Below are 25764 nucleotides of genomic sequence, written 5' to 3'. Positions count from 1 at the left end.
GAATATTTGGAAGCTTGTACAATAGACCACACCTTACCATGTCAAAACATTGACCATTTAGACATTAGGACTTTCTCATCCTCCATGTAGACCTCTACCAATAGCTAAAATTACAAAACCTCAAAGTACCCAACTGCAACAACAAAAACCAATTCATATAGAGAGATGCATATATCACCTATTAATCCAACAACAACATAACAAGTCCATGCTAACTCTCACAAATGCTCTTTCACTCACTCTTGGTATTCTTAACAACTCCATAGGACAAAAATATCTATGATAATGTTTATAATAGAGTTAAAAGAAGTTGACTAGACTGCCCAATGATGTTGCTTTCACTACTGCAAGACAAGCACTCAGACCTTGTGCCTCTAGTTTGTTGATGGCAAGTATATCTAAGAGTAGCTATCCTTCTTGAAGCACAAAAGTCATTGGGTCTTCCTCACTTCTAGCCTTAAAGTCAAACTCACTGCCAGGCCAATCTACTAGCCGCAAGGAGATAACATGGAAGATGCAGACTTGTAGTGCTATTCTACACTATTATCAACTAACATCATATAGCATGAATAAAACTAAATGTGATAAACATGAGGCATCAATAAAATTATAGTAACTCACACTACAGATAATACAATTACTAGGATCATTACGATGAATCAACCTTGTTACACTAGGTTTAGAGCTTGATGGTGGGTAGGTAAGAAGATAGGACCCCTACTTTCAACTATTCAAAAAGCTCTTGGTGTTGCTCCAATCTTTGGCCAAAGCCCATGATAGATTCTATAAACCACATATTATAGGAATCATGAATGAAAATAGAGCCGCTATCACTTGAAAGGGGAAGATCTTCAAAGTATTCTGGTCTAGATCAAGCTAGTAAACAAAATCTTTTTTGGTTTGTGATTGATCAACTAGTCTCTTTCTCTTATACTCCACTACTATTCATGCAAAAAGGCATCAACACCTATAAGAGATTAGCTCCACTGTGATAAGTTAAGGAGTACATTTTTAAATCTATCCTCTCACTACTAGTCATGTTCTCTTGATTCAATCAAAATGAAAAGAGGAAAATATTTGTTTTGAGTAACAATCCACATCGATCCATAGATAAATAGTGAGGCCTGCCATCTCAAGCACTCCATTGTGCACAAGTATTTTCATTCCACCATTGCACATAAGTATTCTCATTCCACTGCTTCCCCTCAATTCTTGATTGTATGCAAAGGTAGAGGCTTACCCACCAATGAAGGCATCATCTTGACTAGCTCGGTTGGGCATCATCATTGAAACCACCACCACAGTTATCACCATGGGAAGTAGATAGTGTCCATGTCTTGATAGTTTCTCGTCATGGAATTGACGATTGAAAAAGAAGAGTTATAAATTTCTAGCTTTCACAATGGTGTAGAGACATAAGGGGGGTTTGAGAAAGAAGAGTCATGAATTGTTTTCACAATATGTTGAGGCCCTGATTTTGTTGTAAGATGATTTTGAAAATTAGCCTTACAAGTATTGAAACCTTATTTAGGAAAATGTTTCCTAAATCAAAAAGTGATTAATCTAAGTGATTGATTTGTAATATCCTTGGAACTTGAGCTTCTTCTTTTGGTTGTGAGAGAGATCTTGTACTAGGGTCGGTGGTGGTATACAAAGATAATCTATTGTATGCACTCTCATGATGGAAAACTTCAATCCAAAGGAGGTCTTGTAAATCAAATGTCCGCTTTGGGTCAACGTTCGAGGCCTCTGTCTCTAAGTGGATGGGGGGTTGGGTTTGCTCATTGAAGCATTGCGAAGAACCCTCTAAGTCTCATAAACTATTTTATCTAATGGATAAGTTCTCAAAGTTGAGAAGAGGGTTTGTATCTAATGGGATTGGAAAAAACCGATCCCTCAGATGTTGGAACTCGTTGCTGCTAACAACATCGAGTCACTTATGGATTTCAAGTTTTCTGCATTTTTGGATATGTGTTTCATTCACTTATGGATGTCAAATCCATTGGCATTGATGCCATTCTAGTTGAAGTGTATCAATCCCTGAGGAAAGTTTGCTCCAAGGATTTATGCATATACTCCATAAAATATGAACTGGAGGGGAGTTTCTAAAGAAGGAGCTTAACAATTGTCTTATGAAGTTAAATATCAAGTCTTTTGATGGAGTTAGTTCACTAGTTGGAGACCTCTTACGATGCTTAATATGGTTTATGAAATCATGGCCAAAATAATAGCAAATAGAATTAAGTTCATCCTAGGATGTGTGATACATTTGCAATAGCATGGATTTGTACATGGGGGATGCATCCATTATGCCATCTTAAATGTGATGTTCTCAATGAATCAATCTTAGGTAATTTAATACTTCATGAATAGTTGTCAATGCAAGGGCAAGGGAAGTTGCAGGGGATATCCAGTGCCAATGCCCTCATAGAGAGAAAGACAAGGTTATACTTTTGTTTCACCTCCTTATATGAAATCCAATGCTAGTTTACCCCAAGGCAAATTCATTGTTTTTTCAACATCCATGCATTTTGGAGTAACCACAACAAACTTATAGATGCAACAAAATGCAAAATTGTAACCTTTTAGAAATATATAATGCCACACCTTTTGGTAATTGTAACATGTCCACCTGTTCACTTGTAGGACACATCTTAGCAACCCATCGGGAAGAGAGTCTAGAAAGCACCGCCCGGCACTCCCACGGAATATTACGGGGTTTGGGATCTAGGTCTTCCCGAGTCTGCCACATAGTGGAAGCATTCCGGCCATTCCCACTTAGGACCGACCTGAATCAGGGTTTCCCTTATGGTCAAGTTCCTAGAGAATAACTAGCGTTGAACCCCCAGGTGAACTACTTTACGTAGAAACGTCAGGGTCAAAGCGGATTCATGCTGCACTTGGTTCAAGGAGAATGGGAAACAAGAGGGATGCAAAGCAAGACCTCTCTACCCATAAGACATAGTCCCATTCCGTTCCCCTAAAACAACATAAATCAGGATTCTAGTAACCTAGACTCTAGGTCAATGTTCCTTGCTGTTTATTTCCTTCAAGAAAAGTTCTCGGCCAACCGCAACTTTCCTCGGGGTTGCTTTAGTTGTCTAATTATCTACCACATTTAGTTTGACATGCAAAAAGAGCTTCCTTAATTAGCCAATTAATCACCGATTCCTTCATGTAACCTTAGCACTTCACATAGAAAAACTGTGTCAAACAAGTTCCTTTTCAACAATTGGTCTTATTTATCTTGGGAATACATTATATAATCCAGCCCATCGGCTAATCCATAATCCGCCCGAAGGAAATCCAACAATCCTCAGGGATTACTAATCCAAGTTTCCACCCGTAGACTAGTATGCGGGCCTCGAGATCCAATCGCGAGTCACGTCGGCCTCTTTTCCACTTCTTGTCCAGGACTCGAAAGGTGTAATATTTCCGCTCGAAATATTAAAAAACTTTGATCACCGCACGCCCGCACAAAAGCTGTGCAAAGACATCTCCTGTGTCGATTAATATCAGTGGCTAAGTGTTCCCTCCGCGCACCATGTTAAATTTTGAGTCCGTGTCGTTCAAAAGAGGTCGAGGCTTAAAGACCGCAAGCCACACGAGAAACACCCCTTACATAAAGGCAAATGGATAAATGATTATAGAAGTGCAATTTTTTTTATTATGTACTGCCTCCCCTCAGCGGATGCATGGCAGGGGAGAGGGAGTGGAGCTAAGTGGAGAGAGGTAGGAGTGTGGTGTGGGGATGCATGAGGGAGGGAAGGCATGAAAGCCCTCCACATGTGTGGATCTCCCCCCCCCCCCCCCCCCCCCCCCCCCTTACACACTGTAAAACCTCCCCCCTGGAGATTGGGAGGGAGGCATGAAGAGAGAGAAGAGGAGACCGTGCTGTTAGAGAGCACCACCACGCCACGAAGCCGCCAGCACACACTGCCCGCTACTGCCTGTTGCAGCACTGCTGCCGCCTTCACTCTACCATCACCATCATCATTATCACCTCCATCTTTGTCATCGGCATCTTCTCCCAGTAAACTATTTCTTCTCTCTCCACGTAGCTTCTGCTCACAAGCATAGAAGCTTCTAAAAAGAAGCCTTTTATAAGCCTTGTTCATCCTCATCACTGTGGGTTTTGCCAAAAATCACATTCTATAAGGGCCCTGTTCCACGTAGAATAGAAAAATCCACGGCAAAAAGGAACTCGATATGCAAAAGAGCCAAAGAGGAATTGCTGAACCAGAATTCCTCTTTGGCTCCCACGTCAATGGATCCCAAGAAAATGGCAAGAGACGCACACATGGGAAGTTCTTCCCTAAGCATACACGTGGACATCCCTACATGCCCTCAAGCCCACTTTCTTAAAAGAATGATTCCACATTAAAGCAATGCATTAGGCACGATTAATTTTCATGGAAAGAATGCATTTACGCATGTTTCTAATTCACATTTGGGAAATTATCTCCTTGAACGATTTACAAGAGTTAGTGCATGTCATGCAAATTGGGTTGCTTGCATTTCCATGTTGCAAATCCTAAGTGCATATTGATTAGGTTTAAAAGATGAAGTTGTTTAAAAGCATCTTTGATTGGCCGCAGAAAAGAAAAGTGCATAAGGCATTTAGGTAGTAATTTTCTACTTGTAGATTTGTATGACATAATTGTTATCGATGTTGTCCAAGTAGTTGCATTGCATGGAAATGAAACCATGAACTTGCATGTTGCATGCAATGATGCTTGCATTTTAAGTCGGATTAACTTCCGTAGAATGGATTAAGTCAGCATAGTCTTATGACATTCGTCATGCATGAACTTCATTTAACGAAGTTGTATCTAGAAAAGGTTGCGTGTCACATATTCGTCATGCATGAACTTCATTCATCGAAGTTGTACCTAGAAAAGGTTGCATGTCATATTAAAGCGTGAAATTCAATTGCATTAAACAAAAGGTTGTAGGCATAGCTCCTTGATGTAAATCTATGTAGGTTTTATGCAAGTTATTCCCCAAGTTGTCAATCATCATGATTTTTTCAAAGAAAAGAAATGGTAATTGCAAACCTTATAATTGCATAGAAGTAATGAAATTTCACATATTTGCACGTAATGTGAGGTCTTGCAACTATTTACGCCTTTAGAATAAATTTAGCATCTCTAAGAAAATATCGTTTCTTGTCGCAAGACAAGTAGACCGATTTAGCTAAATCACTTGTAATGACATAACCCACATGGGATTCTTAAAATCATAAGTAGTTAGTATAACAAACACCTCAAAGTGCTAGCTAGGGTTTAGCACGTTAGAAATTCTGCCTAGTATCGCACTTGAACACAAAGTCGAGACTTTCGAACCCAAAGGTCCTACCCACATTCATGGAATGATTGGGTTAATTGGACGCCCATGTAATAACAATCTAGGGTTTTACCCTAAGGATTGATCGACCTAATACTAAACTTCCGATTGAGTTTAGAATCACTAGGGCCAAGCGTTGTGACCTAGTAAGGTTAGGGATTGGGTTGGGTAAGAAGACACCCCAAACCCTACATCTTGACTAAAAATAATTCTTGACCAAGGAGCGTCATTGATGGGAGATTGATCCCATAACTTAGATGCGACTCCTATGCAACAAGTTGCAACGTCGCATGGCTTTGTGTTTAAGTCACTAGACGGATTTGCCACTCTTTAGAACAAGGGTTGGTAGGATCTAAGTACAAGATAATTTGCAAGAGGATGAGTAATCCTGCTACTGAGTTGCCAAGTTAGGGTAACGAGCAATTGACAAATCAAGTTAGGGCGACGAGGATTGCCTAGGATTTACTGTCTTAACTTAAGGAACCTAATGTGTTGGTTAATTTGGGTTAATAGGGTATAAACCCTAACCCATGGTTAAAAGGGTAAACAAGCAACGAAACCCTTGGGGATATTTCCAAGTCGCAATTGATCCCAGATTGGATGCTAGACGCATTCGGAGAAGAGGATTCACACCTTAGTAGTTGGCCACATAAACGACCACTGGATTGATTGTGTTTGTATAGTTTAGGAGCAAATTTTGTATTGCTTTTCTCAAATAATTAAAGATGAAAAAATAATTAATGCTTCAGGTTTAAGGCCTGGAGGGAGAGGCAGCATCAGTTACCCTCGACTGTCTGCCTGACCCTAACCAAGGGGTTATTAGCCACGCCGGGAACATGGACCGAACCTGCTGCGAGAGGTCTCTTTCTTGGACGCTACTTGAAGCAGGAGGATGCTTGGGTGCCAGGGGGGCACTGGCCGTAAATACCTTGCCTTTCGGGTCCTACACAAGAGGTCGACGTGACTCAGGATTGGATCTCGAGGCCCGTAGGCGAAAACTTGCATTAGTAATCCCTAAGGATTGTTGGATTGCCTTTGGGCAGATTATGGATTAGCATTCATGTTGGATTATATGATGTATTCCAAAGACTGATAAATAAGATCAATTGTTGAAAAGTAACTTGTTTGACATTGTTTTTCTATGTCAGTGCTAAGATTACATGAAGGAACTAGTGACTAATTGGATAATTAAGGAAGCTATTTTATGCGTGTCCACAACTAAATGTGGTAGGTAATTAGACAACTAAAGCAACTTTGAGGAAAGTGCGGTGGATGTGGCCATGGGTCCGTCCTACGGATGGGTGGTCCCGGTTGGCCGAGAACTTTTCTCAAAGAAGTTGACAGCAAGGAACGTTGACCTAGAGTCTAGGTTACTAGAATCCCAATTTATGTTGTTTTAGGGGAACGGAATGGGACTATGCCTTATGGGCAGAGAGGTCGAGCTTTGCATCCCTTTCGTTTCCCATTCTTCTTGAACCAAGTGCAAGAGAATAGAAGGACATGTTACAGTTGGTATTAGAGAAAACCAATGAAGGATGTATCTTTTACAAGAAAGTTTAATAAGGAGAAGTAGAGCAAATGTTGCTGTTAAGAACATTTTCTTACTTACTTATCGATGCTAGCTTGCAGAGTCGTGAAGCATGGAACAGATTCTTGGTATTCCAAGTTATGTTTATGACCGTGATACGTGCTTCAGATTATCGAGGAGGATTGATATGATGAATATCCTAGACTGCATCTACAATCCTTCACCCCTATATGTGGAGCGGAGATGGACGGGTGGTTTAGGAATCTATTACATTGCTGCCCACTAATTTGCGTACCTTCGAACCAACCTAAAGAGAATCAACTGGTTGAAGGACCTGAAGATCGTGAAGCTATTCATCTTTGTTGAGGCTCACATAAATGCAACCCTACATGTCGGAGGTCAAAAGGTTAAGCAGAACACGTATGTGTACGAGAAAGTGACCCGAATAATCTCTACCGACAGAATCAAGGTATTGGGATGTTACAAGAAGAATAGGTACCAAAGGAAAGGATATCCTAATCCTCCAATGACCTACCCATTCCTGAAAATCTATGACCCCAATCCATACTATTACTTAGTTCCCATAGCTGAATGTAACACAATCTTATTCTCCGCGAATTAATGTATCAGCTTGTTCCATCTTCCCAAAAATAATTGTACTCCGAAAGGGCTATGCCCATATGAAGGAAATAAGACTGTTTTTATCAATGATTGTCTTGATTGTGAGTATTGATAAAAGAGTTAAGTGATTAGGTCTCTTGGCTGAAAGCTAAATTGGGCATGAAATGCAATGTGAGAAACATTTAGTGAGTTGTTAACGTTAAGAATCCCAATGTCCATGCACAATCTCAAGTGAAGATTCCTAGTCTGACCCCTACCCCAAGTATGGCCGTGATTCAGGAGAAGAAGTTTCTTCTCAAGCAAATCAAGCCACCAGAATTTGATGGTAAAGAAAGGACCTTCCAAAGTGATTCCGAGATTTGGATCGAATCCATGGAAGATTACTTTGAAGCAGCAGATACTGCACCCACCAACCAAGCAATGCTCACCAAGCTGAAGCTTATCGACGAAGCAAGACTTTGGTGGAAGCAATGGTGCAGAGACCAAGGGATCTCGGAAGGGTCAATTACTTGGGAAAAGCTTAAAAGAGCTGTGCGAGGAAGATACTTACCACCTGCCTACTACACGCAGAAGATGAACGAGTTCTATGAGCTGAAACAGCTTGGTTTATCTCTTGATGCATACTACTCAAAGTTTTTCTCTCTTTTGAAGTATGCGCCACAAATGGATATGACACAACAGGTGTCAAAGTTTTGTGCCGGACTAAACCCACCGGTAAACACCCGCCTCGAATCAATGCGCCCAACAAATCTTCAGGACACACTCATTCAAGTTGCACCCATAATACAAGAAGTGTAGAACACGCCAAGAAGTAATAAGACTTGGTATTACAAGGATCAAAACAAAGGAGTGTATAGGTCCCAGGCGAAGAGAGTTCAAGGTCCAAACCAGGGACAAAGAAAGAAAGCTAGGACCAACAATGTCAATAATTTTGTTCCTACCCAAGGTAATGGCCGCAATATCCGTTGCTTCCATTGCAATGAGCCCAATCGTTTCAAAAGGCAATGTCCCAAGCTTGGCGGAGGACAACATCAAGGACCATCCCAAGGAACCATCCGTGGCCAAGGTGCCACCACCCGGGGCAGAGGAAGAACCGCTTGTGTTGCCAATAGGGAGATGTGCGATGAAGAAGACTCGACCATGGAAGTAGACTTTGAGAGGGCAACAATCCATGCCGCTCTTCACAAGAAACGCCCGAATCGCCAATTTTCGGTGATTCAAACACCATCTGACTATCAAGGTAAAGGTTTCAAAACCTTGATTGATTGTGGTAGTACACATTCCTTTATCTCAACAGTTTATGCAAAAAGACTAGGAATAGCCACAATAGATGCACCTACCTTGTGGAATTAGCAAATGGTCGTGAGGTCACTTGTACCAGGCAAAGTGCTAAGGTGGAATTCCTACTAGGAGGAAAGTGGACTTCGGTCAGATTCTGGGTTATGAACCTAGGTATCCATGAGTGTTTGCTCGGAATGGATTGGCTTAAACCTAATGATGTCCACATTTATTTTGGAAAGGGCCAAGTTTCCTTTCCAAAATATGAAAGGGAATTGGTCACAACTCAAGGAGAGGCTAGAAATCTGAAAATTCAATTGGCCAAAGCATCTCGGATAATAAAGGGAGTTAGAAAGGGGCTACCTCTCTATTTGATTGAGCTTAATAAGCTATTTCAGAATCAGGAGTCTAAGGAAGAGCCCTCATGGCTAAACGAGTACGCAGACGTATTTCCTGAAGAGCTGATAGAACTTCTGCCTCAAAGGGAATTTGATCATGAGATCAAGCTAGTGCTAGGAGCCACACCAATTGCAAAGAGGCCACATAGAATGTCCATCCTGGAAGCAATTGAGCTGAAGGAGCAACTTAAGCAATTGTTAGATCAGGGCTACATCCATCCCAGAAGTTGGCCATGGGGAGCTCCACTGCTATTCTAGAAGAAAAAGGATGGAACGCTTCGGCTGTGTATTGACTACAGAGGGTTGAATCAATCAACCATTAAGAACAAATATCCTATTCCAAGAATAGATGAACTTCTTGACCATCTTCAAGGTGCGAAGATCTTCTCCAAGATTGATCTCAGGTCTGGATACTATCAAATAAGGATCAAGGAAGAAGATATCGGAAAGACGGCATTCAGCACAAGATATGGGCATTTTGAGTTCCTGGTCATGTCATTCGGACTGAGAAATGCACCTGCCACCTTCAATAGGTTAATGCAGGATATCTTTAGACCATATCTTGATGACTTTGTACTCGTCTTCTTCGACGATACCTTAGTCTACTCCAAACAAGAAGAGGATCATGAACCCCAGCTTTGCATTGTCCTAGAGACAATGAGGACACACAAGCTTCATGCCAAAAAGAAAAAGTGTGCGTTCTTCAAACAATAGATTGAATATCTGGGATTCATTGTAGCACCGGAAGGGATCTCAGTGGACTCGACCAAGGTCAGAGACGTTCTAGAATGGCCAAATCCAACAACTATCAAAGAAATACACAATTTTCTTGGATTGATAGGATGGTACAGGGTCTTTATAAAAAACTATGCTTTGATTGCAGTGCCTCTGACGGATCTACTGAAGAAGCAAACATCAATTGTATGGTCAACTGCTCAACAATATAGCTTTCATACACTAAAGAAAATTTTGGTATAAGCACCTATCCTCAAACTTTCATATCTTAGTAAGGAGTTCGAAGTAATAACTGATGCTAGCACACTTGCCTTAGGATGTGTGCTTATGCAAGAAGGTCATCCTGTAGCATACTCTTCAAGGAAACTGAAGAGCCATGAGAGGAATTATGCTACCCATGATCTAGATCTATTAGCTCTCATCCATGATGTGGAGTTGTTAGCTGTCATCCATGAGAGGAATTATGCTACCCATGATTTGGAGCTATTAGCTATCATCCATGCTCTCAAGCTTTGGAGACACTACCTGCTGGGTAACAAGTTTACCCTACTGACGGATCATAAAAGTCTTAAGTGGATCTTTGCCCAAAATGAGATCAACATGAGGCAATTCGATGGATTGAAGTGCTAAAGGAGTATGATTTTGAAATCAAATACCGGCCTAGAAAGGAGAATGTAGTTTCCAATGCATTCAGTTGCAAGGCATTTCTAAATTCTCTAATCTTGCAAGATCCATCAACAGCTAGATCTTTAGCCACAAACGTATCCATGCCAAACAACCCAATACTTGAGCTAGCTAGGGAAGAGGCATGCCATGATCCAACCTATCAGAAGTTGCTAAGGGAGATCCCCATCAAGGATCAAGACCTGAAGCTATAGGCAAAGTATCTAGAATTCTCTATCAATGGTGGACTTGTCTACTATAGAACGAGATTATGTACACCAACAAGCCAATCCCTCAAGCAAAAAATACTTTGGGAAGCTCATGACTCCCCTTTCATAGGACATCCTGGCTATGCCAAGACCCTCAATGTAGTTAGAAAGAGCTATTATTAGGAGAGGCTTAAAGGTGACATTCTCAAATATGTCACAGAATGTTTGTCTTGTTAGCGCTTTAAGGCTGAACATGTCAAAATGCCAGGGAAGTTGCAACCATTTAACATTCCCCAAATGAAATGGGAATTCATCAGTATGGACTTTGTTGTTAGCCTACCCCAAGTTCAGATAGGATACAACTCCATTATGGTTGTGGTTGATATGCTCACCAAGGTTACACATCTTATCCTTGTTAAGACAAACTATAAAGCCTCAGATATTTCAAGGTTGTTCATCATGGAGATATTCAAACTACATGGGCTACCCAGAAGAATCATTAGTGATCATGACTCTCTCTTCACATCACACTTCTGGAGGGCTATCTTCGAAGCCATTGGGACTCAACTCTATTTCAGTACATCTTATCATCCCCAAACTAATGGTCAAATGAAGCAAGTCCACCAAGTCATTGAGGATATGCTAAGGGAACACTACTGTCGCAAACCCAAAAACTGGATTCAATACTTGCCACTGGTTAAGTTTGCCTACAATGCTTCCTACCAACAAAGCATTCAGATGACCCCTTTTCAAGCATTGTACGGGGACGAATGTCGAAGTCCTTTAAACTTCTCGGATCCAACCTTGAAGGTTAAAGCTTCAAAGCAAATGCTAGAAGATTACAACAAGACATCCAAGCCGCCAAGGATAGACAGAAGGCATACGCGGATTTGAAACGTCAAGATAGATCCTTTAGATGTGGTCTTCATTTGTGTATGCCCAAAGAAGAGTTCCCTATCCCTAGGTGAATGCAAGAAGCTAAGTCCAAGGTATTGTGGACCCTACAAGATCCTCAAGTGCCTAGGACCTAATGCTTACGGACTTCAACTCCCGGAGAACCTAAAGGTTCGTAATGTATTTCATATCAGTCTACTAAAAAAGTATGTACCTAACCCTAGTCATATACTTGATGATCAACAAGTTGTAATGCCTAGCCAAGGAGTCCTTGAGCTACGGCTTGACAGGATCTTAGAAGTGAGGGAGAGACATTTGAGATCCAAAACCTTGAGAGAATACCTCATTCAGTGGAAATATTATCCCGAGGAGGATGCCACTTGGATGGATGAAAGTGTTCTCAACCAACAATACCCCCAGTTCTTCTCAATATGAGGACATGTCGATTCCTCTAAGGGGGAGAGAATGTAATATTTCTGCTCGAAATATTAAAGAACTTTGATCACCACACGCCCACACAAAAGCTGTGCAAAGACATCTCCCGCATCGATTAATGTCGGTGGCTAAGTGTTCCCTCCGTGCACCATGTTAAATTCTGGCTCCATGTCGTGCAAAAGAGGTCGGGGCTTGAAGACCACAAGCTGCACGAGAAACACCCCTTACATGAAGGCAAATGGATAAATGATTAAAGTAGTGCAAATTTTTTTATTATTTACTCCCCCTCCCCTCAACCGATGCATGGCAGGGGAGAGTGAGTGGAGCTAAGTAGAGAGAGGCAGGAGTGTGGTGTGGGGATGCATGAGGGAGGGAAGGCATGAAAGGCCTCCACATGTGTGGATCCCCCCCCCCCCCACTTACACACTATAAAACCTCCCCCCTGTAGTTTGGGGGAGAGGCACAAAGAGAGAGAAGAGGAGGCCGTGCTCTCAGAGAGCGTCGCCACGCTAGGAAGCCACCGCCACATGCCACCTGCCACCCGCTTCCACCTGTTGTAGCGTTGCTGCCTCCTCTACTCTACCATCACCATCATCATTATCACCTCCATCTTCATCATCGGCACCTTCTCCCACTAAACTAATTCTTCTCTCTCCACGTAGCTTCTACTTAGAAGCATAGAAGCTTCTTAGAAGCTTCAAAAAACAAGGCTTCTATAAGCCTTGCTCATCCTCACCACTGTGGGTTTTGCCAAAAATCACATTTTGTAAGGGCCATGTTCCGTGCAGAATAAAAAAATCCAAGGCAGAAAGGATGATTCCGCATTAAAGCAATGCATTAGGCATGATTAATTTTCATGGGAAGAATGTTTTTACGCATGTTTCTAATTCACATAGTCTAGTTAAAATACATTCGGGAAATTATCTCCTTGAACGATTTACAAGAGTTAGTGCATGTCATGCAAATTGGGTTGCTTGCATTTCCAAGTTGCAAATCCTAAGCGCATATTGCTTAGGTTTAAAAGATGAAATTGTTTAAAAGCGTCATTGATTGGCTGCAGAAAAGAAAAGTGCATAAGGCATTTAGGTAGTAATTTTCTACTTGTAGATTGGTATGACATAATCGTTATTGATGTTGTCCAAGTAGTTGCATTGCATGGAAATGAAATCATGAACTTGCCTGTTTCATGCGATGATGCTTGCATTTTAAGTCGGATTAATTGCCGTAGAATGGATTAAGTCAGCATAAACTTATGACATTCATCATGCATGAACTTCATTTAACGAAGTTGTATCTAGAAAAGATTGCGTGTCACATATTCGTCATGCATGAACTTCATTCATCAAGTTGTACCTAGAAAAGGTTGCATATCATATTAAAGCCTTAAATTCAATTGTATTAAACAAAAGGTTATATGCATAGCTTCTTGATGTAAATCTATGTAGGTTTTATGCAAGTTATTCCCCAAGTTGTCAATCATCATGATTTTTGCAATGAAAAGAAATGGTAATTGCAAACCTTATAGTTGCACAGAAGTAATGAAACACATATTTGCACGTAATGTGAGGTCTTGCAACTATTTATGCCTTTAGAACAAATTTAGCATCTCTAAGAAAAGATCGTTTCTTGTCGCAAGACAAGTAGACTGATTTAGCTAAATCACTTGTAATGACATAACCCAGATGGGATTCTTAAAAGCATAAGTAGTTAGTACAATGAACACCTCAAAGTGCTAGCTAGGGTTTAGCACATTAGAAATTCTGCCTAGTATCACACTTGGACGCAAAGTCGAGACTTTCAAACCCAAAGGTCCTACCCACATTCATGGAATGATTGGGTTAATTGGACGTCCATACAATAACAATGTAGGGCTTTACCATAAGGATCGATCGACCTAATTCTAAACTTCCGATTCAGTTTAGAATCACTAGGGCCAAGCGTTGTGACCTAGTAAGGTTAGGGATTGGGTTGGGTAAGAAGACACCCCAAACCCTACATCTTGACTAAACATACTTCTTGACCAAGGAACGTCATTGATGAGAGATTGATCCCACAAGTTAGATGCGACTCCTATGCAACAAGTTGCAACGTGGCATGGCTTTGTTTTTAAGTCACAAGACAGATTTGCCACTCTTTAGAACAAGGGTTGGTAGGATCTAAGTACAAGATAATTTGCAAGAGGATGAGTAATTCTGCTATTGAGTTGGCAAGTTAGGGTAACGAGCAATCGACAAATCATGTTAGGGTGATGAGGATTGCCCAAGTTTTACTATCTTAACTTAAGGAACCTAAGGTATTGGTTAGTTTGGATTAATAGGGTATAAACCCTAACCCATGGATAAAAGGGTAAACAAGCAATGAAACCCTTGGGGATCTTGCCAAGTCACAATTGATCCCAGATCGGATGCTGGACGCATTCGGAGAAGAGGATTTACACCATTGGATTGATTGTTTTTGTACAGTTTAGGAGCACTGTTTGTATTTCTTTTCTCAAAGAACTAAAGATGGAGAAATAACTAATGCTTCAGGTTGAAGGCTTGGAGGGAGAGGTAGCATCAGTTACCCCCGGCTGTCTGTCTGACCCTAACCAAGGGGGTTGTTAGCCACGCCGGGAACATGGACCGAACCCACTGTGAGAGGTCTCTTCATTGGGCGCTACTTGGAGCAGGAGGACACTTGGGTGCCAGGGGGGCACTGGCCATAAATACCTTGCCTTTCGGGTCCTACACAAGAGGTCGACGTGACTTGGGATTGGATCTCAAGGCCCGCATATTAGTCTACAGGTGAAAACTTGGATTAGTAATCCCTGAGGATTGCTTGGTTGCCTTCGATATGGATTAGCCTTCGAGCTGGATTATATGATGTATTCCAATGACTAATAAATAAGATCAATTGTTGAAAAGGAACTTGTTTGACATTGTTTTTCTATGTCAGTGCTAAGATTACATGAAGGAACCGATTACTAATTGGACAATTAAGGAAGCTCTTTTGTGTGTGTCCAACTAAATGTGGTAGGTAAAGCAACCCCTAGGTTAGTGCGGTGGATGTGGCCATGGGTCCATCCTACGGATGGGTGGTCCCGGTTGGCCAAGAACTTTTCTCAAAGAAGTTGACAGCAAGGAACGTTGACCTAGAGTCTAGGTTACTAGAATCCTGATTTATGCTATTTTAGGGGAACGGAATGGGACTATGCCTTATGGGCAGAGAGGTCGAGCTTTGCATCCCTCTCATTTCCCGTTCTCCTTGAACCAAGTACAACATGAATCTGCTTCGACCCTGACATTTTTGCATAAAGTAGTTCACCTGGGGTTCGATGCTAGTTACTCTCTAGGAATTTAACCATTAGGAAAACCTTGATTCAGGTAAGTCCTAAGTGGGAAGGCTGGAATGCTTCCGTTTCATGGCAGACTCAAGAGGTTCATCGCAAACCCCCTGACATTCCGTGGGAGTACCGGGCTGCGCTTTCTAGACTCTGTTCTTGATGGGCTATTAAGACATGTCCTACAAGAGAACAAGTGGACACGTTACAGAAGGTAATGGATTTATGGGACAAAGCCCCCCTGGCACCCAAGCGTCCTCCTAATCCAAGTAGCGGCCAATGGAGAGACCTCTCGCGGCAGGTTCGGTCCACATTCCCAGCGCGGCTAACAACCCCCTTGGTTAGGGTCAGGCACATAGTTGGGGGTAACTGATGCTGCCTATCCCTCCAAAGCTTCAACCTAAAGCATTTAATTATTTTTTCATCTTTAGTTCATTGAGCAAAGCAATACAAACAGTGCTCCTAAACTGTACAAACACAATCAATTCAGTGGTCATTTATTTGGCCAACAGTTAAGGTGTGAATCCTCTTCTCCGAATGCATCCAGCATCCGATCCAAGATCAATTGCAACTTGGCAGGATCCTCAAGGGTTTCATTGCTTGTCTACCCCTTTTATCCTTGGGTTAGGGCTTATATCTAACCCAAACACCTTAGGTTCCTTAAATTAAGACAGTAAATCCTGGGCAATTCTCGTCGCCCTAACTTGATTTGATCCTTTGCTTACTAGGCAATACATAACTTCCCCTAACTTGGAAAATTAGCCCAAAAAGGGTGATGTAGCAGGATGACTACTCATCCTCTTGCAAGTTAGACTTGCGCTAGAACCTGCCAACCTTGTTATAAGGAGTGGCAACTCTACTTTGTGATTTAACACAAAACCATGCGACGTTGCAACTTGTTGCATAGGTGTCACACCTAACTCGCAAGATCATTTCTCCCATCAAACGATGTTTCTTGGACAAGAAATATGTTTGGCCAAGATGTAGGGTTTGGGAGTCCTTACCCAACCCAACCCTAATCTTACTAGCTAATAACACTTGGCCTAGGGCTTCTAAACTCAATCGAAAGTTTAGTATTAGGTCATTCAATCCTTAGAGTAAAACCCTATATCGTTCTTGTATGGGCGTTCCATTTAACCCAATCATTCCGTGAATGTGGGTAGGACCTTAGGGTTTGAAAGTCTCGACTTGGCGTCCCAAGTGCGATACTAGGCAAAATTTTTAACATACTAAACCCTACCTAGCACTTTGAAGTGTTCATTGTACCAACTAGCTATGCTTTTACAAATCCCTTGAAGGTTATAACATTACAAGTGATTTAGCAAAATTGGTCTACTTGTCTTGCGACAAGAAACGACCTTTTCTTAGAGATGATAAACTTGTTCTAAAGGTGTAAATAGTTGCAAGACATCACATTGCGTGTAAATATGTGATTCTTTACTTCTTTGCAACTATAAGGTTTGCAATGACCATATCTTTTCCTTGTAAAAATCATGATGATTGACAACATGGGGAATAACTTGCATAAAACCTACATAGATTTACATCAAGGAGCTATGCCTACAACCTGTCGTTTAATGCAATCGAATTCCAGGCTTCAATATGACATGCAACCTTTTCTAGATACAAATTCGATAAATGAAGTTCATGCATGACGAATATCATAAGACTAATGTTGACTTAATCTGTTCTACAGCAATTAATCTGACTTAAAATACATGCATCTTCGCATGTAACGGGCAAGTTCATGGTTTCATTTCCATGCAATGCAACTACTTGGACAATAGCGACAATGATTATGTCATATGAATCTACAAGTAGAAAATTACTACCTAAATGCCTTATGCGCTTTTCTTTTCCGTGGTCAATCAAAGATGCATTTAAAAATTTTCATCTTTTTACCCTACGCAATATGTGCTTTGGATTTTGCAATTTGGAAATGCAAGTAACCCAAATGCACGACATGCACTAATTCTTATAAATTGTCCACGGAAATAAATTCCCAATTGTATCTTAACTTTACTATGTGAATTAGAGACAAGCGTAAATGCATTCTTTCCATGAAGTTAAACGTGCCTAATGCATTCCTTCTATGCGGAATTAAGCTCATAGAACCTCGGCATGAGAACTCGTAGGAATATCCACGCATAGACTTGGGTTAGAGACTTCTGCACGTATGCCTTGCATCTTTTGTTTTGGGGCCATTTATGCAGCGTATTTTTTTGTTGCAGAAGCTTTCCTTTGGGCAACTCGTACATCCTGAAGACTCACAGTCCGCGATCTTCCTCTCCTGTGCAGGATCAGGGGCCTTGGAGGCTTGGAATTTAAATCCCGGGGAAAGCATGTATGCACAAGGCTTATGAAAGCCTTGTTAGAAGCTTCTCAAGAAGCTTCCAAGAAGCGTCTGCTTCCCAGGAGAATGATGTGGAGGGGGGGTAATGATTCAAGGAGAGGAGATTGATGATGAGAGGGGGGAGATTATGACATTGATGACGGTGGTATGGGCAGGGGGCAACGGCACAACAACAACAGTAGCTTGGCGATCTTCACGGTGGTGGTGATCCTCTGACAGCATAGCCTTCTCTTTCCTCCCCCATTCTTTGGGGGGGGAGGGGGGGTCATATAGGCTAAGGGGGGGAGAGGTAGCCACACAAGTGGCTTGAGTGGATGCCTCCCCCCTCATGCTTCCCCACACCACTCATGGACTACTCACCCTCCCTCTCACACTCCTCTCCCCTCGCCATGCATCGACTGAGGGGAGGGGGGTAAATTAAAAAATAATAAACACTACTTTAATCATTTATCCATTTGCCTTTCCGTAAGGGGTGTTCTTGTGCGGCTTGTGGGTTTTAACCCTCGGCCTTATTTGCACAACGCAGATGGGGATTATTATCATGCGCGCGGGGTAAGCATTTAACTGCCAACATTTTTTGAGATCCAATTACCTTTGAGATAGCTCTCAAAGCCATCATTGGTAGACTTGGAGAGCTTGACAATCTACTATGATATATTACAATTGTTTGATTGTTTAAGTTTCCAATATAATGGCGAAGGCTTTGATTTTTTCCAAGCTACATTGGCCTAGAGCCCTTGGCCCTTCCAAGAAAGTTGTCCAAATCTTCAATCTCAATCTACAGAACAAACCACAACAGTACAAGATATAATATATTTATCTATAATGCATAATAAAGTCTAACATAAACTCAATGGGTAACTTCGAATTATATTTCATACCTTAGGGTGTTCGTCTTCTTCAAGAAGACTATCATCATAAAGATTTATTAAACTCTTGGGCTTCTCATCTAATGGAGACTTCAATCTCCATACCCTACATCATCAATATGAAGTTTCTTCTGGACCTACAAGAACTCTTCTTCTGTAGGTGCCCCCCCCTTTTCGTATTCTATGATCTGATTAATACATGTATGTAAGGCTATAGAGCTATCTTGGAAATTCTCTCCCTCAACATCAAGACTTGCTAGTGGTTCTTGTTCATAACCTATAAAATTCATGTCATTTTTGCCCCAATCTGCAAGGATTGCTAAGCAATAATCTTCTCTAAGATCAAAAAGATGTTAAATATCATTTAGCAACACATATCTCTTCTTGTTGATAAGATAAGTGGGAAATGTTGAAACACATGCAAGAGGACCTTCTTCATCAACCTGTACACTTGGCTCGATCTCCTTTTCTTCCACCATTGTGATATTGTCACTCTTGAACAAACCTACATCAAAACCTTGGACAAGTTGATTCTCAACATCTTCTTGGAACATCTCCTCCTTCTCTTCGACCTCCTTATCCATACTTGCAATATCCTCTAGCTTTCTCTGTTGGTCTATGTCTGGAGAAGAATTTTCCATGTACTGAAGATACACAATAAATCCAACGTCCTTGTGGATCAGAAGGCATTGGTGTTGATACCTGTGGAAAGGGCAACATGTTTCTTTCTTTCTGAATTCCTCATCAATGAGGTTGAACCTGCCTAGCAAAGTTGACCTGGATGTACTGGTGGCTCCCATGACATCACTATAATGAACAAATCCATTGACTTCCAAACCTTGCACATGTCTATCATAAAAACATATGTACTCCTTAAGTTTATCTTCAAGATCCTCCAATAACTCCTTCAAATCAAAAGGAACATTGAAAATTTCCCTGATGTAGCCAAACTTGGAAGAATTTCCAGTGGTGTATAAGAAATCAAAGAGCCTATCATCAGATGTCTCAATTATCTCCTCCTCATCCATTCCTTCCAGAGATAGCTTCCTCTTTGTCATCTTGACAGGAAAAGATTTATCCATGAAAAAAAAGCAGAATAGAACCAATATCCAATAAAACAAGATGAAACCATGAAAAGAGGTCCCAAAATTGCATTTTTCAAGACAAAAAAATCAAAAAATGAGAAATTTGTTTAGTTGGCCGGTGAAACGCGAAAATTAAAGTGTCCAAGGTAAATTCCTGTGAAGAAATCGCGTTTCACCGGACACTACCTTGAAGACGAAAATTTTTTCAATATCTCACCGGTGAAACGCGATACTTAGCCAAATATCACTAACAGGGACATTATTTCGCGTTTCACTGGTCAAAAGATGCAAATCAAGAAGAGAAACGTGAACTATAAATTAGTTCTATGGAAAAACAGAAATTTATGATAAAATCCTTTTTGGAAAAGCTATGCTGCTTTTAAAAGATACAAAGCACATAACATCTGTAATTATTCAAGTGTTGTTAAAAATTCTTTCTATATTAATCAAATTTATTTTGTTAAAATACTTGTAATAAAAAAATTTGTTACTTATTAAAGATTGTTGAAGTGCTCTCCACACAGGAAGCAAGGACCTTGAAGGGAAGTCGAGACGAAATTTCAATAGAAAAGAAGACAATGTCAGAGAAATGGCTTTGAAATGCTTTTATATTGACCGTTAAGCATGTGTTGATAGTTCCAACGAAAAAGTTTGTGTAATAATGGAAAAATACATGCACACGTGTCTCACTTAACACACCGTATCAAAGTCCTTAGAAGATGTACGCATCTCTTTTTTCGAAAATACGTCACACGTGTGTTACATAACACTTTTCCAAGTTAAAATTTTTTTCCGGTAAGCGAGAATACGTCATACGTGTGTTATTAACACTTTGCCAAGAACGTTGAGTCCATACAAATTCACGGCCTTCGCCTTTCACCGCATTTCAAGCAAGCAGAAAACATTGCTACTCTGCCTTTACCTTTGGTGTTCCTTCCAATCTCCAAGCATTTCACTGCTTCCCCAACAAAGGAAACCTTCGAGCATATTCTAGTCATGAGGCTGAGATTGTGAAGAATAAGCTAAAAAGAAGGTATGGTTTCTGCATCTTGCTTTTCAATAACAGGCTCCATTCAATGCATTCTTTTGATACTTTTCCTTAATCCTTTATGTTATTATGAGCTTATCAGCACTACAAAAGAATTTTTTCCATAGTGGGAGCACTCCTTAATGTTGTGGAGATTTAAGGAAATCTTCAAACTTCTTCCCTAGATCCATGGATATTTTATGTAATTTTAAAAGCTTTCCTTAAATCAAAGCTCTTTTTTCTTGGTTTTGTCGATTTCTATGCTATTCATGAGTTGTCCGGTGAAACGCGAAAATAACGTGCTTCAAGGAGGCCTCCTGTCTTAAATTCGCGTTTCACTGGACACAATGGACAACAAGTTCGGTGAAACGCGAAAAGAAGCAGCTGCAAGGAGGCGCCTTGCTTGACACTCGCGTTTCACTAGACAGGCTCGAGAAAAATTCAGCTGAAACGCGAAAACGACATGCAGCATGGATACCTCTTGTCTGGGACTCATGTTTCGCTGGACATGTTGGAGAAGAAGTAACATGTCTTTTTTTGGCAGATGGCTAGGACTAAAGCAACAGCAAGAAAGGAGAAGATTGATCCTAGGGATTTAGCATCAAAGATTCATGAGTCTTCAAAGCCTCAGAAGCTCTCTAGAAAGTCAAAGCCAAAGAGAAAGTTTTCTCAAAATGTCAGGTGCCTAAGGGAGATTTGGAAGGCAGTAAAGGCTCTTGACAATGCAATTCCAAAGTTGTCTTTTCAGAGGCTTGTCAGGGAAATTTGTGACAGATATAGTTTGGATAGTTTCAAATGGACAAGAACAGCTCTTAATTGTATACAAGAAGCCACAAAGGATTTTTTAGTTGAGTTTTTTCAAGATACCTATATTTGTGCTACTCGTGCTCATAGGCTCACACTCATGGACAAGGACATGGTAATTCTTAGGAGGCTAAGATATAGATTTTCAAAGGTCCTTGAGCCAATTCCCCTCCTTGATATGAAGACATTTAAAATCCCTAATGTGCCCCCAGCTACGAGAAAGAAAGATGATTCTAGTCTTAGGGTTGAGGATGTCACCCATGAGAAGGATACAAGGCAACATGAAAAAGAGGAGAAAGCTAAAGAGGAACATGCAGATAAATGGAGAGAGTATAGGAGGCAAAGGGTTGAAGAAAGGGAAACAGAGCAACTAGAGTTCTTTGAAAATGAGCTAGCCACCCTTCTTGAAGCAGCTAATCCAAAAGGATTCAGTGTGTTTTGTTTCTTACCTGGTGACTTAGGCAAAAGAACTGAGGTTATCTCCTTTGATGCTGCATGTGTTCAGATTCTTAAGGATAAAAGAAGAGAAGTAAATGACAGTATTATTCTTGTTGGCCTAAGGTATATTCATCCATATTTACTTATACTTTTTGATATTTTTTTAACAATAAGATTTTTCTTGTTTATACTCACTATTTCTATGCCTTTTCTAGGTGTATAATGCATGAGTTTCCTTTGGATATACAACAAAAAATTGAGGTTCTTGATCCATCTATCTCATTCTTTATGAGGAACGAGCTTGATACAAGTTTTATTGAGCACTGGGTCAATCTGATTGACTTCGATACTTTGGAGCTCCTTATAATTCCATATAATGAAAAGTAAGTGATTCAGTATTCTATTAGAGTTTTTGAGATTTTATCCTACTAATTTGTTGAGATATGATTGCTTTTAGTTCTCATTGGAGCTTGATTGCAATAGAACTTGTGGATAAGCAATGTTTTTTAATCAACTCTATGAAAGGAAGCCATGAAAATGCTAAATTGTAAGTTATATTATCCAAGGGCTCCTTGATATTTCAATTTTTTTTTTTGTAAGTACTCTAAATTTCAACATATTTTATATATAGAGGTGCCAAAAGATTAATTGAAGAGCTAGAGAAAATACCCCCTATGCCGTCTGATTTGCTTGCAACAATGCAATATAAACAAGTTGCGGTAAGTTATTCATTAAAATAATTGAAACATGAGTTTATTCTATGAACTACCATCTGTCCTCTTTATAGTTTTACTTTGTGTTGGTGGTTGCAGTGTCCCCATCAGGATGATAGCCATTCTTGTGGTTGGAGGGTGATTGCAAATGCTAGAAGAATGGTTAACTTTGTTTATCTTAATGATGATAAACATGTAAAGGTATATGAAAGATGCTAAACTTTAAGATAGATATTAATTACAAATAGTCCATTGATGATAAAAATATAGTCTATTGTAAGAACAATAATGAACTAAAACTCTTTTTTCTATAAATATGTGATAGTTTTTGAAGGATTGCTATACATCTGAGCATGTTTAGTACGTCAGGGCAAAGCTCTTAAAGTATATAATGGTCAATTGTATACAACCAACAACAGAGATTGGTGGGGATTTGCACCATGAAGGAGATGTGGTGCCTATAACCACGGAAGGCAAAGCCACAGCTTCAACACCTTCTATACCCAAGACATCAAAGAAAGGCAAAAGGACTCTTAGAAAGGATAGTTATCCAAAAAAGAAATAGGTTTGCCATATCGCCTTGTAAGCCTTCATATATAGAAATTTTCCCTTCAAAAGTAAAGATATCTTTTCTTGAATGTCCTTGCAGTGTATATTATTTTCTCTCCTTTTCGATATCTGCAAAAAATAAATTACAAATGTTTGTTAATTAGAGAGTGAGATCTTGATATACATCTAAGTAGATATAATATGATGTGAAAACTTACTCGTTTCTTGTCAAGTTGGAATACAAAGGAGCATGGTAGTTCAATGTCTTCATTTTGTAAATCCATCCTCACTTGATGTAGCGTAGATGATTTTCTGATCTTTAAGATTGCAATAATATCCTCGTTGAACCAAATATCAAGATCCACTATAGGATCTTTGCTGAAATCATTAAGATTCCGGTCTAAAGCAACTAGACTACTACCAACAAAATGCCATCGACTATAGTAAAAGCTAAGGATAAAATTTTGAGTAGCAATCATATATTTACAAGCTATAGAGTCTTGATCTATCTTACATATAATTTTTCCTTCTGTCATTGTATCCCATCCTTGATCAACAAATTGTATGATATGATCATATGTTAGTCTCTTCACTAAAAGCATGGTTTTTGTTATTCTTATCTCCATATTAGAGAAGAAATCAATAAATATTTTAATAGGCATAAATAAAGTAACTTTGCTTAGTCTACTTGAGATATTAGATTTTAGTGCTTTTTGGATCTCAAAAAATATCTTACATCTATAGCCCTCACTAGTAGCTGGACTTGGCAAAGGCCACTCAAAGCTTGAAAATTCTGGCAAAGGAAGGAGTTTTATTGATCCCCATTAGCAACACCGCATAGGAATAACATAAGAATGGTCATAAAAGAATATTCCATTCTCTGCAAGCTCTGTCTTCTTTCTACCTCTATACATTTCTTCTCCAATTGAACCATGTATAACATCAATAACATCAATAATAGATTCCACTGGTTGCCATTCCTCAAGATTAGAGGGATAGACATCTACAAGAAAAACAAATATTATAATGGAAAAACCTAAACCATGTTTAAGAAAGTAAAAACTTTAAGAATCAAATTCTTACAATTTGGTCTATGCGTTGGAAGCTTCGAAGATCCAGGTTTCAAACACAGCTCTCTATGCATGAACACATGTTGCACTAGTACCTCTTTGATACTATTCTTATTTGCTCCAAGCTTAAAATCTCGGATTCTGCCCTTTCAAGTAGAGATAAATGAGCTCTCATGTCTTTGCCTTTTTCCACATTTTGCTTGTTGCATGGTGATCCAACTACCTTTGCTAATGATAGTAGGAATCCATCTTCCATTAGTTTAGAATGAGTTAAACACTGATATGGATGTGATTTGGGAGCTTGGACACCTTGTTGAAGGTGGAATTTCTGTATCCATGGTAGAAGAGAGAGATTCATGCACAAAGAAAGAGAGAGAGAGAGAGAGAGAGAGAGGACTAGGCTACCATAACGGAGGGAAAAACAATAGAGGAATAAAAGAAAGGAGGGAAAAAACTAAGCGCCATGCTTTTCACCAATTTAAATTTCAATTGCATCAGTCATTATCATTAATCTAGAAATATCATTAAATAAAAGTAGCCAAGACTCTATGCCATTAATGCAAAAGATGTCATAATCATGAATATAAGAGACTAAAAATACATAATAAAAATACAAATTCGTAATATTATTATATTTATATATTTTCATAAAATGATTTTTTAATTTTTTTAAAATAGAAGTTCCGTTACGGAGGCTTTGCTCTTATTGGTCTAGAGAACTCTCTCTCCACATCCTAAAAGGCATTTTCGAGACATCAAAACTCCCCTAATGGACTGTTTGGTGTCGAGAACCTCGATGGGGAGGCTACACCTATCCCATTGCGGGTCATGACCCGTGCCCAGACAAAGTAGGCCGGCATATCATTGCCAGGACCTAGCAACCTTGATGCAGCTTCGATAGGGAAGAAAAGTCGCAGGCGGAAGAAGAAGAGGTCGGAAGCTAAAATCGCACTAAAAATGGAGAGTGCTACAACTCTGCTTGTTGGAAAGAAGGTCTTTGACACAGAGGCAGAGACTTCAGCCCTTAAGACGGCCGAAAAGGGAAGTGCTAAGGTAGGGGAATACCCGCATCCGAAACGACAGTTAGAGGCCATAGAAAAAGTCAAGGAATAGGTGGAGGCTCAAGAGCATCTAAAAAATGCTGAGCCCATCATAGAGGACGAGATCGATGATCACTCTAGCATAAGCACGTCAATCTCACCTCCTCAACCAAGGTCAGGAGAAGCAACTGCACCACAAGTAGTGCCGCTATGGCCAAGACATGATGCTACAGGGCCACAGATCAATCACGACCATTGGCTAGGACAATCCAAGTTAGGAGAAAGATGCGAGCACCCAACAATCTCCTGACCACGTTGGTGACTACCCTTGTAACACTTAGCCTGGGAGATCTGCTTAGGCAGCATCCCACCCTATGGCAAGATCTTAAG

This window comes from Lygodium microphyllum, chromosome 16 (assembly GCF_053477565.2).
Source record: "Lygodium microphyllum isolate KBCC chromosome 16, Lygodium_microphyllum_v1.1.10, whole genome shotgun sequence".
Taxonomy (NCBI): Eukaryota; Viridiplantae; Streptophyta; class Polypodiopsida; order Schizaeales; family Lygodiaceae; genus Lygodium; species Lygodium microphyllum.
This window is presented reverse-complemented; position numbering follows the sequence as displayed.